The sequence below is a fragment of the Pteronotus mesoamericanus genome, unplaced genomic scaffold, assembly GCF_021234165.1.
Source record: "Pteronotus mesoamericanus isolate MK-2021 breed Mesoamerican mustached bat unplaced genomic scaffold, CSHL_Meso_final scaffold_99, whole genome shotgun sequence".
NCBI lineage: Eukaryota > Metazoa > Chordata > Mammalia > Chiroptera > Mormoopidae > Pteronotus > Pteronotus mesoamericanus.
Window position 1 is genome coordinate 10,419,187 of NW_026555330.1, and position 14,752 is coordinate 10,433,938.

The following is a 14,752-nucleotide window of genomic DNA, read 5'->3' on the forward strand; positions in this document are numbered from 1 at the left end:
GCACTGGGCAGCCTCATCGCCCATCCAGAGCGGGCACCAGCTAGGATGACCTGAACAAGTAACAATTGACGATTAGCAATAACACGGTTCCAAACACTCATCACCAAGCATGCAGTTTAAATTTAATGGAATAGTTCTTTTCTATTAAACCTGACCATGAATGTCAATGGGCCTAAAGGAAGCATTTTGCAGAGTAAATAAGTTCAGATCAGTCACAGGACACTGAAAATACATAGAATTGAATGTTCAAAAGACTATCAGCCACACTGTGCATAGAACATAGTCTCCTTTTTAGTTGTGTAGTCAATGACCAGATTTTAAATATTCTGGCCCAAGAAGAGTTGTTATGCTCTTTGGGAATTAACTGACCATTAAGAAATTACGGGTGGCCCTTTCTGGTGAAGCAGACTAGACCAAAGACAGTCTATATTTGTTTATTGGGCACCTCTTGGTATCACCACTTGATTTTCCAACTCTGTCAAGGATGAAATCTACAACTTGCTACCTGGTTTGTGTAGAAAGGTAGCAAAACGGCAGGAGAGGGAGGAAACTGATGTTAGGAAACCAGTATTTGTGAGCACTCATTATTTTTAATAGTATGTCAGATAATGTATTTACAGAATTGAAATTAATCCTTAATAAAATAATTACTCCTGATTTAGACTGTTATATGATCATAGCTTTGAAATGAACATAAGCTTTATAATCCACAAAAACTATCATGTTGCCTTTTGAATTTTAATTTACACTTTCTTTACTGTGGTACTTCTTGCTAGAGGTTTTCTCCATTGGTTTTTTTTTTTTTAATTTTTAATCAAAATTTTCAACTTCTTTCCCTGTTCCTCTTTTTCCTTACTCTTCTGAAAAGTCACTCTAACATTTACACAAATGCTTCCACTAACCCCCTGGGCTCTAACACAGAGCTCGGATGTAGAAATGTGTTTCAGAACTACTCTGATATGATGCTACCAGACATCCTATCACCAAATGTGTGGAAAACTCTAATTTCAAGTTATATTGCCTCAAATTGGGTCTGCCTAATCTTCCAATTTCCTGAAAAAATTACCCCTGCTAAAATTCAGCAGCAGGTTTGTTTCTTTTCAAGTTCCGTCCATTACTGGGATCATGAAGAAGACTCTCCTGTCAGAAGTGGACGGAGTATAATTCCTAGTCTCCAAAGCATCGATCTTCTGGTTGCTACAGCCTCATTCAAGACTGGAACCCAGAAAGGCCTGTGATGTTTAGTTTGCTTTGTTAGTTGCTAGTCTGCATAAATAGGTTTTTGTTTGTTTGTTTGTCTAAGTGAAGTTGCCTTTTCTAAACACTCGATTAATTATTGATCTGTGTTTGGAAAGGTGGGAGTAGCAAAAAAACGAACTGATACAACTCTCTTGACTGAGGTTCCTAGTCCATCAGGCATTTCATCTGGGAAGAGCTCACTTAGGTGTGTGGATGTTGGTCAAGTGTACAAAGCAAACAGCACATCTTTATAGTTAAAACGGGTGTGGTGGGGATTTTGAATGCCACCTCCTGTCTATCATTTGACATGTATAATCTTTTCATCACTTTCCCACTTTTATTTTCCTATACTTTCTAGCTCAGCTGTGCAGACTGGAATGTAACATATCCACGTTCCGCTGAATAGAATTCTCAAGAAATTTTCCCTAAAATGACTCTTCCCTCTTGGAATAGTGCACTTACGTTCCAATGTCACACCTGCCCTCCTAGTTTTCTTTGAAAATAGGCAGTGATATCATCACACTGCTAAACCTGACTTTTAGACTCAGACCAGCACCTCCTTGCTGACTTCCACATCGGCATTATACAGAAACCTCTGTTACCCTACTATGCACTCGGTGGTAAAAAGAAAGGAACTCTTCCTACCTTTGTCTACAGCACGGATGGACCTCGAGATCATTATGCCGAATGAAGTAAGCCAGTCAGAGAAAGACCAGTCCCATATGATCTCACTTATATGTGGAATCTAATGAGCAAAATAAACTGACGGACCTCAGAGAAACAGAGGCTGGGGCCCACGCAACAGACTGATAGCTGTTGGGGGCGGGGGGCAGGGGGGCGGGAGGGAAGGACTGAAAGAGAGAAGGTGAAGGGATTAGCCAAAGAACGTGTGTGCAGGACCCATAGCCAACAGTGCGGTGATGGTCTGAGGGGCGTGGGAACACTGCGTGGAGGTGGGCAAGGCGGGGAAAGTAGGGACAATGGTAATTGTGTCAACAATAAAAGATAAAAATTTTACAACCCCTCTATTGCTGTTTCCCAGTAAAAGCAGTACAGCCGGCTCACGGGCTAGGATTTGACAGGCACATTTTAAGCACGTGGAAGTGTTTGATAAAAATGGATACTAAGGGTCCTAAGTAATCATGACGAGGTACGTTCATCTTTTTGGAATCAAAAAAATTAAACTCGCATTTTCTATTTGGGAGAAATTCACTTTACAGTTGTAAACATAGTCTTCTGTACTGTTTTCCTCGGGGATCACTGTTTCTCATTAACTAACTCAGTGGCACTCTCCCATCGGTCAGGGTCCTGACCATCAATGGGGGTGGGACACGGGACCTGCGCCGGACGTGCTGAAGTGCTCACCGACACAGCATTGTCCCTAAGCCGTCAGACACAGGACACGGAGAGACTGATCCGTCACCGTGACAAAATGAGCGCCAGAGATGTACTTTTCTTTGCATAGCATTAAAAAAATCAATCAGATGAATGCATAGCGATCCATATTATTAGGGAGAAAACAAATAAAAGGAGTACAGTTCTGCCAGCTGTTACTTCCTGATTTTTTTTTTCCTTTTTGGCCTGGCAATCTGGGGAGAAGTCACTTAGAAAAAAGACGTGAGAAAGGTCACCTTCAGCTGCAAGAACTGCCCTTTTGCGTCTTTTTGGAAGCATGATGCTATCAAATCCAATATAGAGTGAAAAAGTATATTGTTGGGCTACTGTGATATTTTATAAATAAAATTTAAAAATGGCTTTATGACAATAAAGAGTACTTTTTTTGTTTCTTCACTTTCCTCTTACCTATAATTTATTTATTTATTTCTAGTTTTGTGGTTGCTTGTAAAATGTCAAACCCAGCATTTGGTATTATTTTCGAGACCTACAAATGCCACATAGCAAGATATTAAATCTGTATTTAAAAACCCCTCATGCAAATTAATTCCATAATTTTATATATTTTTGAGGACCTGCAGAGAATATTTTTCACCTTTATTGAAAGGCATAGTTTAATGGCACACTATACAGGAAGTAAACCTATCACTTTCTTATAAGAAGTAGCTTTATACAAAAGTATACAGAAGGGATCTCACATAGTATTTTGAGCCGAGTTCATTATGTAAGCTTTGAATAATTACCTAACAATTGGCTTTGGAGCTGATTTTGGTGAGGTATGACCTTTTGATCAAAGATACTATAAATTATTATTTAAACAACTAAAAAATATAGAAAAAATCAAAGGACCTCAAGTTCCATTTAACTCAATATTGTTACACTCCAATAAGCTGGCAAGGTCTCACCTGAAAACATGTGAACAGGGTAAGTGCTCTTCTTTTTAACATCAATACACTTATTTATAGTCCTGTCTCTTGTTTTTCTTAGATTGATGGTTAAGTTTGTTTTTTTTTTAAAGCTCTCAGCCCAAAATCACTGTCCAGGAAGCCTCCCTTGTGCCATGTTATCTTGCTCCAGAATCATATAGCGCTCTACGAAAAGCGCTCTACGCTTTTCTTCATAATTCTTATCAAATTCTGTATTTCTACTTTTTTTTGCGCTATCGTTGGATTGGCGTTTGACTCTTCTCTAAGCTGCAAACACCGCGAAGAAGAAGGACTGAGTTTAGTTCTGTTTACCATTACCTTTTCCATCACCGAGCGCGGTGTTGGTCACGTGACCAACTCCTGCGCGGGTGCATTAATAAACGAAGGCTCCAGCCCTCGTAGCTGATGAGCGGAGCCCCAGTGCTCCGGGAGATAAGACTATCCTTTCAATGTAAACATTAGCGCTATGTGCTTCTGTGTGATGTGTCATAAAGGCCAGGCGTTGGCCGTTGTTAAATGTTGTTACGTTCATGAGGGGAGTGCTGCGCCTAACCTGAAGAAGGGGGCTGTCTGCCGGGAAAACCAGCCTCGTGATTAAAGGGTGGAACGTTCAGGCTCAGCCTGGGGAGGGGACAGGGCCTGGAGGCTGTATTGGTTGCCAAGGGCCAATTTATGGTGCAATTTCCATTTCAAAAATAAGGATATTGAGGTTTGAACAGGTCCAGTGGATGGATGGTCCAAGTTGAAATTGATGTGAGAAGAACTGAGATTTGATTTCATTTTTTACTGGGTTTCAAATCTGAGCTCTTTCAGCTAGACTGAAAAAGGAAAAATGTCTTTAAACCAGTATGCATTTAGGTAGAAGAAGTAAACTTCATTTAGCGAATAGTACAATATCAATCAATATTTTACTCTTCATGCACAATGGATCTGTGGTTAAGCTGTCATAGGAAGGGGTTAAAATATGATAATATGGAGAAATCAGATTTAAGGAACATGCATAAATCTGTGTATAATCAAAATTTAATTTAAAAAATAAAACAAAAATAACATCAACAGCAAAACTCTGCAGGGTTTGTGTAAGAATAAATACTAACCCCAGTGTCCTACCCTCCAGTTTCAGTAAAATTTGGGTGGGCCTTATAATCTGTATTTTCAATATAAAAGCTCAGCTAATTATTATATAATGGGTCATAGTCAATATTTGAGAACCATTGCACTACAATCAGAGGATTATGAAATAAGAGCTATTTGTATGTAAATACTAGAGTGACAAATATCTGCAGTGTTGTGTTACTGGCCATCAGAATGCCTGCAGAGCTTACAGCCGGACTTCATACGATGAGTACTAAAGGAAAAAATAGAGGCCTTGCATTGGAAGAATGTGTCGTGCTTCGTCCTGCCAGATCCTGGCTGGGATTTGACAGACACGCTCATCTATCTTGGACTTTGAGGGAAGCACAGGTTTTTCTCTCCAAGAAACTTCAGTAACAGAAATAGACTGTGACCTTTGTAAGAGGCCTCGGGAGACAAGGACATATAAGATGCCCCTCCTTCATTACTGCTCAAGAAGGAAAGCATGGTCTTTAAAATTTTCACTGAGTCTACTTCTGATACACAATAGTTTTGTAACTCTGTTCAGAGTATCTCCAATGTATAAATACAATCGCTTGAACATTGCCAACCTTAATAATGATGATTATATGTATATTATACATATAATTATATGTATATAAATATTCAACCAATCATGTATTACAGATAAAAATTCAGAATGTGTTTTGCAATGCACATTTGTATATTACCATTAATCAATATATTTTTATACATAGAAAAGGAAAACAAAAGTTTTCAAACTATATATTTTGCTTATAATTATATCAACTTACTCATGCTACAAATAGATGTAAATAAATGTGACATAATTTAGCTTACATTTTTTTCACAGTATCAATTGGAATTATTTAAAAACTTTGAATTGTGTTTTCTCTGAACCATTAATATGTAAGTCCTTTCATCAATTTTTGTAAAAATATTTCAGATGTTATTATGGGAAGATTAAATTTGGTATGTAGTGTTCCTTTTCTTCATAGAGTAATAAGTTTGTTCTATATTATATTACTTCAGCTCTATTTATTATTTATAAATAATGGGTGTTATACACCTAAAATGGACTTGCAACCATTATATTTATATTAAAATCTACATTAGATGATCTAGATTTTGAGATGTTTGCCATAAATATACTGTTTCCATCCAACCTTAAATATAATCTATGCTATCAAACTAGTAATGTACTTTAAAAATACAAATCTATCACTGATTGATTAATGGTAATATACAAGTGTATATTGCAAAATACATTCTAAATTTATATCTTTAACACATGATTGGTTGAATGTGGGGAAATAAAACACTTTTATATTTATTATTTGATACATATACTGAGAGTAAAATTTTGCCTAACGGGCAATCTATTTTATTTTATTTATTTTTGAGAAATAAAACATTTTTATTATTGAATCAGCATTAAATCAGAATGTGACACGCACCCCACACATTTCTTAAGCGATTGTCAACACAAAGAGGCCTCAGCCTGTTACACGGGCCCGCAGACACAAACCCATTACACACATGTTCTCCAGATAAGCGATGACTGGCCCTCACATTAGAGGACGTCAGAGGGCCGTTTGTTAGTCCGTGTTTTGTCCTCTAGTCACTCGGGAACTGCGGTGTCCCTCCGTGCTTGCTAACTGGCTTTTCCCAAAGGAAAAATAACCTTGGCATATCTTTATGACAGGGAGTCATTTGGAACTTGGCCTGACGTGTCCCGCCCTCTAAATCGATTAAATGGGGCTCATCATCTTTGACCCTTGTTATTTCTATTTCAAAGAGATGGTTGCTGGGCTTTGGGAAGGGCATTGCTGGCTTTAACCCTGGCAAGAGTTGTTTAGCTTTTAAAAAGATGGACATGCATTTCAAAGAGACAGAGAAAGAACGCACAAGTTTTCTAAAGTAAATGCTCTAAGCAAATAAGGGTGGGGTGGGGGAAGGAGAAAGTCTCTTCCTTATTTCCAACCAGGAGAATTAAGTGTGTGGTGTTGAATTCGTATAATACTTGCCCTTACAGAGGGGAACACAGGCCGTCGGGGATGAGTTCTGTGAGTCCTGGCAGCAGCCTCTGTCCGCGTGCCAAGCACGAGGGGGAGTAGAGAGGTCTCTGTTTAATCTACAAGGGTCCTTTGGTTGCTGTTACTGTAATCCCTCGGGAAGATTCGAGGCCCAGTTCATACGCACCCTTGGAGGGATCTCTGGGACCCAGCGGAGAGGGCGCAGAGCCAGAACGTCACTAAGACGCCCAGCGACCCTGGGGAGCACACGTGCATACGTGCTAGTGGGGTTGGGCCAGGAAGCACTGATGCTCTAGAGTTTGAGGTTTGAGCTTCCCATGTGAAGATGAGACGAGACATTGTGTTTCCTGGAAAAGCCGGTCCCTTTTCAGCTTCAGGCCCAGAAAAGTGTCCACCACTAATTGACGCCTTGCAGGCCAGGGTCCTGTTGTCTTCCCCAGCTGGCCCCGCCCCACGGCCCTCTGGGAGGGGACCCGTGGGGCCAGGGAATGGCAGTGCCTTGCATTCCGAGGGGCTGGGCGCTCATGGCACTGCGAGGACAGGTCAGAGCCAGGCAGAGAAAGCCACTCGCAGGGTGGACGGAGGAAAGGAGGGACTGGGCCACTGAGGCACCAGGGGGCACGGAACGTTTGGCTCCCTGACCCCACCCAGCCTTGCCCACACACTCCAGGCATAGCCTCCTGCCCAGAGAAAGCGCCCTCTCTGTTTGTTCCCATCTGTCTCCTATTGGCATCAGTCACGGGACCCCAGCGTCAGGTTTTGGCTGCCCTGGTTATTTCTGGGGGTGACCTCCACCCCCAGTACCTCCAGCCTGGCCTGCCTGTGCACCACAGGGGCCACGAGAGCTCAGTGGAGCAAAGGCCCAGGTGGACACTGCCAAGTCGCAGACAGGCCACACACACTCTGCGCTTCTTCTTCGGGGAGGCCCAGGACCCCCGACGAGCTGGTACCTACAGGATCTCAGGGGCGATTGCACATGCTGGCCAGTCTGCAGCTTCCTGGGGACAGGAGGTCGTATCCCTCCTGGAAGCGGGTTGCCAGTCCTTGAGGGTCGATGACACGGAGCTGAGTTTGCACGTGGCCCATGTGACCCAGAGCAGAACCAACCCAGCACTGCACCTTTAAAAGAGCGGCGGCTCCGAGCAGGGCCTGCACCTGGAGCCGGAGGAGGGCAGGGCTGGGAGGCCCGAGCCCACCCCGCAAACAAGCGGGAACCAGCTGCCGGCGGTGCATTGCGGGGGAGGCCCAGGCAGGAAGCCTCTGCAGAGGCACCAGGCGGCAGCGCGGCCCAGTCCTCAGGGGCAGCGCGCAGGTAGGTGCCTGGGGTCACGGTTGGGGCGAGGGAGGGGAAGACTTTCCAAAGGCACACTGTCTCTGATGGGGGTGGTCTTCCATCAGCCCCCACGCAGGTATGGGGTAAACACCTGCCCAGCCCGGAGGAGCAGAGGAGGGAGAGGAGGCCCAGAGCAGGCCCAGAGCCCTGGGCGCTTTTTCACATCTGTGTGCTCCCCCTCCTTCTCCAGGAAGGGCGCCTGGGTTTGAGCACACCCTCACGGGGAGGGGAGTGGAGGTTTTTGCCCCCAAGGGCTGTTAAACCTGGAGCCAGGCCAGAGTGGCCCTGAACAACTTGCTTTTAGAGGTACGTCGAGGCCCCCTGCTGGCAGCTTTTTTCTTTCTTTTTTATGAGTAGTCATGGCGCTGTAAAGAAAGTCCAGCATAGGGAATAAAGTCAATTTTCTACTCGCTGTGTGTGGGTCAGATGGATGCAAGATCTATGGGGATGATCGCTTGGTAAGTTCTGTGATGTCAAACCACTGCGGTGTGCACCTGAACCTAGTATAATCATGCATGTGAACTGTAATTGAAAATAAAAAGTGATAAACTAAAAAGCAATGTATATTAAAAGTACTTTAATGTGTACACCGTTTTTGCATGGGATCCCTTCGAAAAGTTTTAGTAGTGAAGACTAATCGGTTAAAATTACAGCTCAGAACATAAAATATCTGATATTTCTCAGAGAAGATAGTATTCATTAATGATTTTTGGGTCCCAGATGTCGCTGTTTTTATGGTGGTTTTTATGCCTTTGGTTTTCTTTTAATGTTGTTTCAATGTCTGCTTATCTTACGTTCCTCTGTATAAGAGCTTGAATAATAAACTCTTTCTTAGCGGAACAGTTAACACATTTCATAGAAAGAGGTGCAGCCACCAGCTGTTTGATTAGCAGAGGTTGGCTTTGGGGAGTCGCTGAGCTAAGACAGAGTGGGAGGGACTGAGAAGAGGAAACCAAAAACATGAAAATAAAGATAAATAAACGTAGGCACAAACGACTTGAGGGCAAGAGTAAAAAAGAAAAAAAAAATGTCAGGGGGGAAATAGGAGCACAAAGTGGGTGAAATCATCCAAGGAGAAGTATCAACAGAGATAAGAACCCGAAAGTCTGGCTAAAACACAGCCTTGACATTCCCTGCAGCTTGACGATGCTTTAGACAGGTTTTTGTTCTTTTTTTATTTTTATTTCCCCCTTGCTTACAGGCCCCTGACCTCCCTCTTCTTAGAGCATTTAAACTTGCAGTTATACATTCTTTCTCTGCTTCTTGAGAGGTAAGTCTCCAGCCTCTTGCCAGCGTCAGACCAGCCACCTCTTCGATGCCCTGGGGGCTCCGCTTTGAAATGCAGCCCTTGAGGAAGGTAGCACCTCCCTGCCCCAGGCTCGGTGGAAGGGTAGAAGCCTCATTTCTGCTGTGCCAGGTAGCAGACATGGATGCTATGACCCCCCGATGACCTCCAGCGCCTTCCCACACGTTCTGCCCCCTGCTTAACAGCACCCACCTGTTATATTCGAGGAGTTTAGTTCAAACTCTCTCCCTGATGGCAATAGCCTGGACCTCATTGCAATGTGCGTGAACGAGGTCTTCTTGCCTGTTGAACTTGTCAGGTGCAAGTTGTCTTTGACAAGTCTTTCCAATATTAAAAATAATAGATTCTGATTGTTAAAAATAAAACACATGAGCGGCATTCTTTACTCCTTTTATTTCCTCCTCCTTCCTGTGGGTCATCCCTGCCTGCCTCCTTTCTTTCCGTATTTGAATTTGGTATATATGTTCTTTAACGTTCTCTATCTGGCTAGAAAGATGGATGACCCAGTTAGACCAAATAGCTCTGCTAGGAACCAGCATGGGCCTTCGGAATTCTCCTTTCGATATTTCAGGTCCTGCCCGGCTGAAAGAGGAGTGTTGCTTAGTAAATATTCTATCCTAAGGTGAGAGAAGTAACAGGAATAGTGAATAACGTCACACTCATTACCTCTATGTTGAGTCATAAAAAAAGCGAAAAAATACACATATTAATACTTTCTTTGTCTATGCAATACTGGATTTTTAAGTAATTTCATAAAAGAATTTACCCCTTGTTAATTCTACATTCGAAATAACTGCACTGTGCCTAATTGAAACTTCTCCAGATTGTTTTGAAGCAAGCTGTTGTTTCTAACGCTTGGTTTGTAGTTTTCTCTTCCTAATCCGTTTCTTTCAATCCTCCTTTTCTACGTTTCTTGGTGTTTCCCTGGAGCCCGTGTTTTCTTGAGAACAGGCCCTCACTCCCTAGGTGATCTGCACTCCCTGAAGTTTGATTTTCATCTTGATTAGCTATTCCGAGACTCACACTGTGATCTTTGTTAACAGTGGGCCTACCTCGGCCTCCCCTGGTGAGTTGAGGTCGGAAACTATTTGTTAGCTTAGTTAAAATGCAGTAATATATTTGCTGTTTAAAGATTCTATTAAATATGTGAGTTCTTGAAAAATAAGTGTGCAAAGTCATTGGCGTTAATATATTCTGAATAATTATGACAGTCTCTTGTTTCCTTTAGAGCCTATGAATGGTTACTGTAAGTATGGTAATGTTTTCTGAGTTCTTCAGATTGAAGAAATAAGCTTTTTTATATTTCTTTCCCTTTTATTTTACTTTTTATTGTTGTTCAGTTACAGTGGTCCTCGTTTTCCTCCCATTACTCTCCCCTGCCCCCCCACCCCCACCCCCACCCCCCACATTCACTCCTCTCCTCCCCCCTGTTGGCTTTGTCCGTGGGTCCTTTACACATGGTCCTTGATGACCCGTCCCCTTCTTTCCCCCGTTATCCCCACCCCCCTCTGGTCACTGTCAGTTTATTCTTTATTTCAATGTCCCTGGTTATATTTTGCTCGCTTGTTTTGTTGTTTAGTTTCCACTTACAGGTGAGCGCATGTGGTAGTTGTCTTTTACCACCTGGCTTATTTCACTCAGCCCGTGCTCTCCAGTTCCGTCCGTGCTGTTGCAGAAGGTAGCAGTAGGTAGGAGCTCCTTCTTTCTTTCTGCTGTGCAGTATTCCATTGTGTAAATGTGTCCCCGTTTTTTGATCCACTCGTTTACTGACGGGCACTTAGGCTCTTTCCAGCGCTCCACTATTTTGAATTGCCCTGCTGTGAACATTGGGGTGCATGGGTTCTTTTGAATTGGTGTTTCGGGATTCTTAGGGTATAACCCCAGCAGTGGAATTGCCAGGTCAAAAGGCAGTTCCATTTTCAGTTTTTTGAGGGAATTGCATACTGGTTTTCCACAGTGGCTGCCCCAGTCTGCATTCCCACCAACAGTGCACGTGGGTTCCCTTTTCTCCACAGCCTCCCCAGAACTCGTTTGTTGATCTGTTTGTGACGGCCACTCTGACTTGGTTTTAATTTGCATCTCTCTGATGGCTAGTGATGCTGAGCATCCTTCCATATGCCTATGGGCCCTCTGTATGTCCTCCTTGGAGAAGTATCTGTTTAGGTCCTTTGCCCATTTTTTAATTGGATTGTTTGTCTTCCTGGAGTGGAGTCTTATGAGTTCTTTATATATTTTGGAGATCAAATTCCATGCAGCAGTATTTTCACCGATAAGTCCCCTAGAGCAAGGGAGATAAAGGAAAGAGTAAACAAATGGGACTTCATCAAATTAAAAAGCTTCCGCACAGCTAAAGGAAACATCAGCAAAATGAAAAGGGAACCAACTGTATGGGAAAATATATTTGCCAATGATACCTTGGACAAGGGTTAGATCTCCAAAAAAGGTTAAATAATTTAAATGTCAAAATTAGGCCTCCAAACATGAAGAAAAACATAAATAAGAACTCTGCAAACCAAGCTTAATTTTTAGTCCCTTCAGGGATCAGATCATTAAAAATTAACACTTCCTATTATACACAATTTACTTTTAAATTATGTTGCCTCTTATTATTGACTTTCACTGACATCCCAATCAACCACATGATTAAATCTATTTTATTCACTCCACTCTCTTCAGACAATTTGAACTTAATGGCCTATTTTCATTTTTGCAAATTTATTCAACTATGTCCAATGTTTTAAAGCTCCATTATATGCTATAAAAATCTTACCTGAACATAAACAAATGTTGTTCACCTTTCTATAGACAGTGTAATCAGTCTATTTATTTTCAGATATTTTATTATTAATAACCTTATGATTTATTGCATTAAATTTATCCTAGATTTTACGTTCATGCCTAAATATGAAGTCAAGTTAGCCATAGAGAATTTAAACTATTATTTGAAATGTGATTGTTGCTGATTTTATGATATTATACTAGCTCCATTGCCAAAATTCATTTGAAATCTCACTTGTCAGCAATAGCTGACAAAAAGTACTTGTAACCCAATAGGGGCAAACCTTGGTTCTCGAACATCTTGGTTCTCAAACAATTTGTTTCTTGACCAAGTTGTTCATGGAAAAAGCGTCTCAGTGTCTCCCAAAACTTCAGGTCTTGATTCTCTACCCGACAACCCTCTCACCCTGAAACCTGTGTGACCAGGTTCGTATCTCCCAGGTGACAAAGGAGATTTGGTTTTCAAACAAATTGCTTCTTGAACAGTTTTCCAGAACAAAGTAAGTTCAAGAACTGAGGTTCCAATGTAACTTAGAATGTAAATACCTCAATGTTTATGAAAAAATAGAAAAAACTTTAGACACTTTGGAAATTTTATTGAGATATTTATACAATATAGAAAAAGATAATACCATAATACGTTATAATAATAATTAAGTGCAATATGAGTTTCATTATGTACTGAGAACTTCTATTGGTTTACATATTTAAATGCATTTAAGCCTCCAAATAACAATGTAAGTTACTTTTCCCATTATAAAAATATGAAAACTGAGGCACAGAGAGATACGTTTATGTTTATACAGTATTAACACTAGAAATAAATCTATTATGAAAGAAATTGGCAGTAATCCTAAAAGATAAATGCTACCTTTGTTTAAAAAAAAAAAAAAGAACTATCAGATTTTCAAAATACTTAGTTGATTTTAAGTTTAAAGTTTCTATTAATTGTACCTGGAATAAAAAACATGATTTTTATATATTTTTCACTTTCATAATTTTGAAGAAAAATAAGTCCTGAAGTTACAGCTGGACAGCAGTTGTTTCTTTAACAGCAACATGATATAGCAATATAACAGAATTTATTATTCCATAAGAACACTGTTTAAATACACATCCATTGCTTACTAAATTACTCAATGCCTTATGCCATTTTCCAAGATCTTATACAATATCAGTGGCTTTCCTATTAAATAATGGTATTAGAAGGCTGTGGATATTGTGAATTTTAAATAAACATATAAAATCACTACCATAAAGAAGATGTTTTTATAAAAGATTACTTATCTTTCTCTTTCACTCCTTACCTGGAGTATAAAACTTTCTCATAACCAGGTTCTTTGCTTTTTTTCAGTATATTTCATGGACAGGAAACCCTTTTTTCCTCTTTTTATGTTGGGTGACATGCCATATATTTGAATTATTAGAGCTGATGTTACAGAAACCACTTCTTTTTATGACCACAATTAATGTAAAATATATTGGTGAACATGAGAGCTTCGGGGAGACACATGTAATATTTAACTTGAGATTCACAAATATGACTACATGAAAGAATTTATGATATTGCTCATTTAAAGGAAAGGTTGCAATAAAGTGCAGGAAGAAATTTGGGTTTCAAGAATATCTGGAAACAGGGGCTCAAATGCTGTCACTGATATGTCTCTTTTTAATATCATGGCCATGCTTATATCTTTTTAATATCATGGCCGTGCTTATATGCGCACAACAAAGAATTGACCCTCGCCCCAAGAGTGGGCGGGCCTCTGGTCTTCTGTCCGGGGAGACAGTCTCTAAGCCTTTGGAATGCCGTGCTTGTTAGAGCAATTTTATTTGCCTGGGCTCTTGAATCACCTGGGTGTTTTAACAACGGAATGAAGATGGGACTGGCCATACCAGGTAGTCTAACAATATGATTTCGGGTGAGCGTTTTGGGTCACCTGATACGAGCTTGGCCTCCCGAAGGGCTGTCACCTGAAAGCGGTCACATGGGGAGCCCAGCTTGTCTACGAGGTGGAGTCCCAGTAAAGTCTCTGGACTTGGAGCTCAGGTGAGCTTTCCTCATCATCGTACTCTGTGAGTATTATCCCCAGCTAGTAACAGGCACACGTCCCTGTCTAGGGCTCCACTGGAAGGGGACAACTAAAAGATCCGCCTTTGGAACTGCCTTGGACGCGGCCGTGGAGGGCTCTTCCCTTGGCTGTGTTTTTGGTGTCCTGAACCTTAAGCACAAGTAGAACAGCTTCCCGGGAGTTTCCAAGTCTTTCTAGGAAATCATCCAACTTAAGAATAGCCTGGGGAACCCCCACACATGCTTTTGGTGTCAGAAGTGGGAGCAGTCTTCTGGACTGCCCTGTAACTTTAAATATGTCCATTTTATTTTATTTTTTAACATCTTGGGAGAAACACCCAGGAAGGATATCTAGGTGTTAGATTCTGTGGTAGAAATGGGTTCGATATTTAGCAAACTCATTTCCTTTCCCTGCTTTGCTGATAACCATTCTTCAGTTTCCCTACATTTTGGTAAGGTCACATGGTGAATTCTCGTCACTGGGCTGTGAGTACAAGTCTGATGTAACATCGAGGCTCCCACAGAGAAACATGAGAGGATCTTCTTCAAAGTCTTTCTCACTTTACACCCACT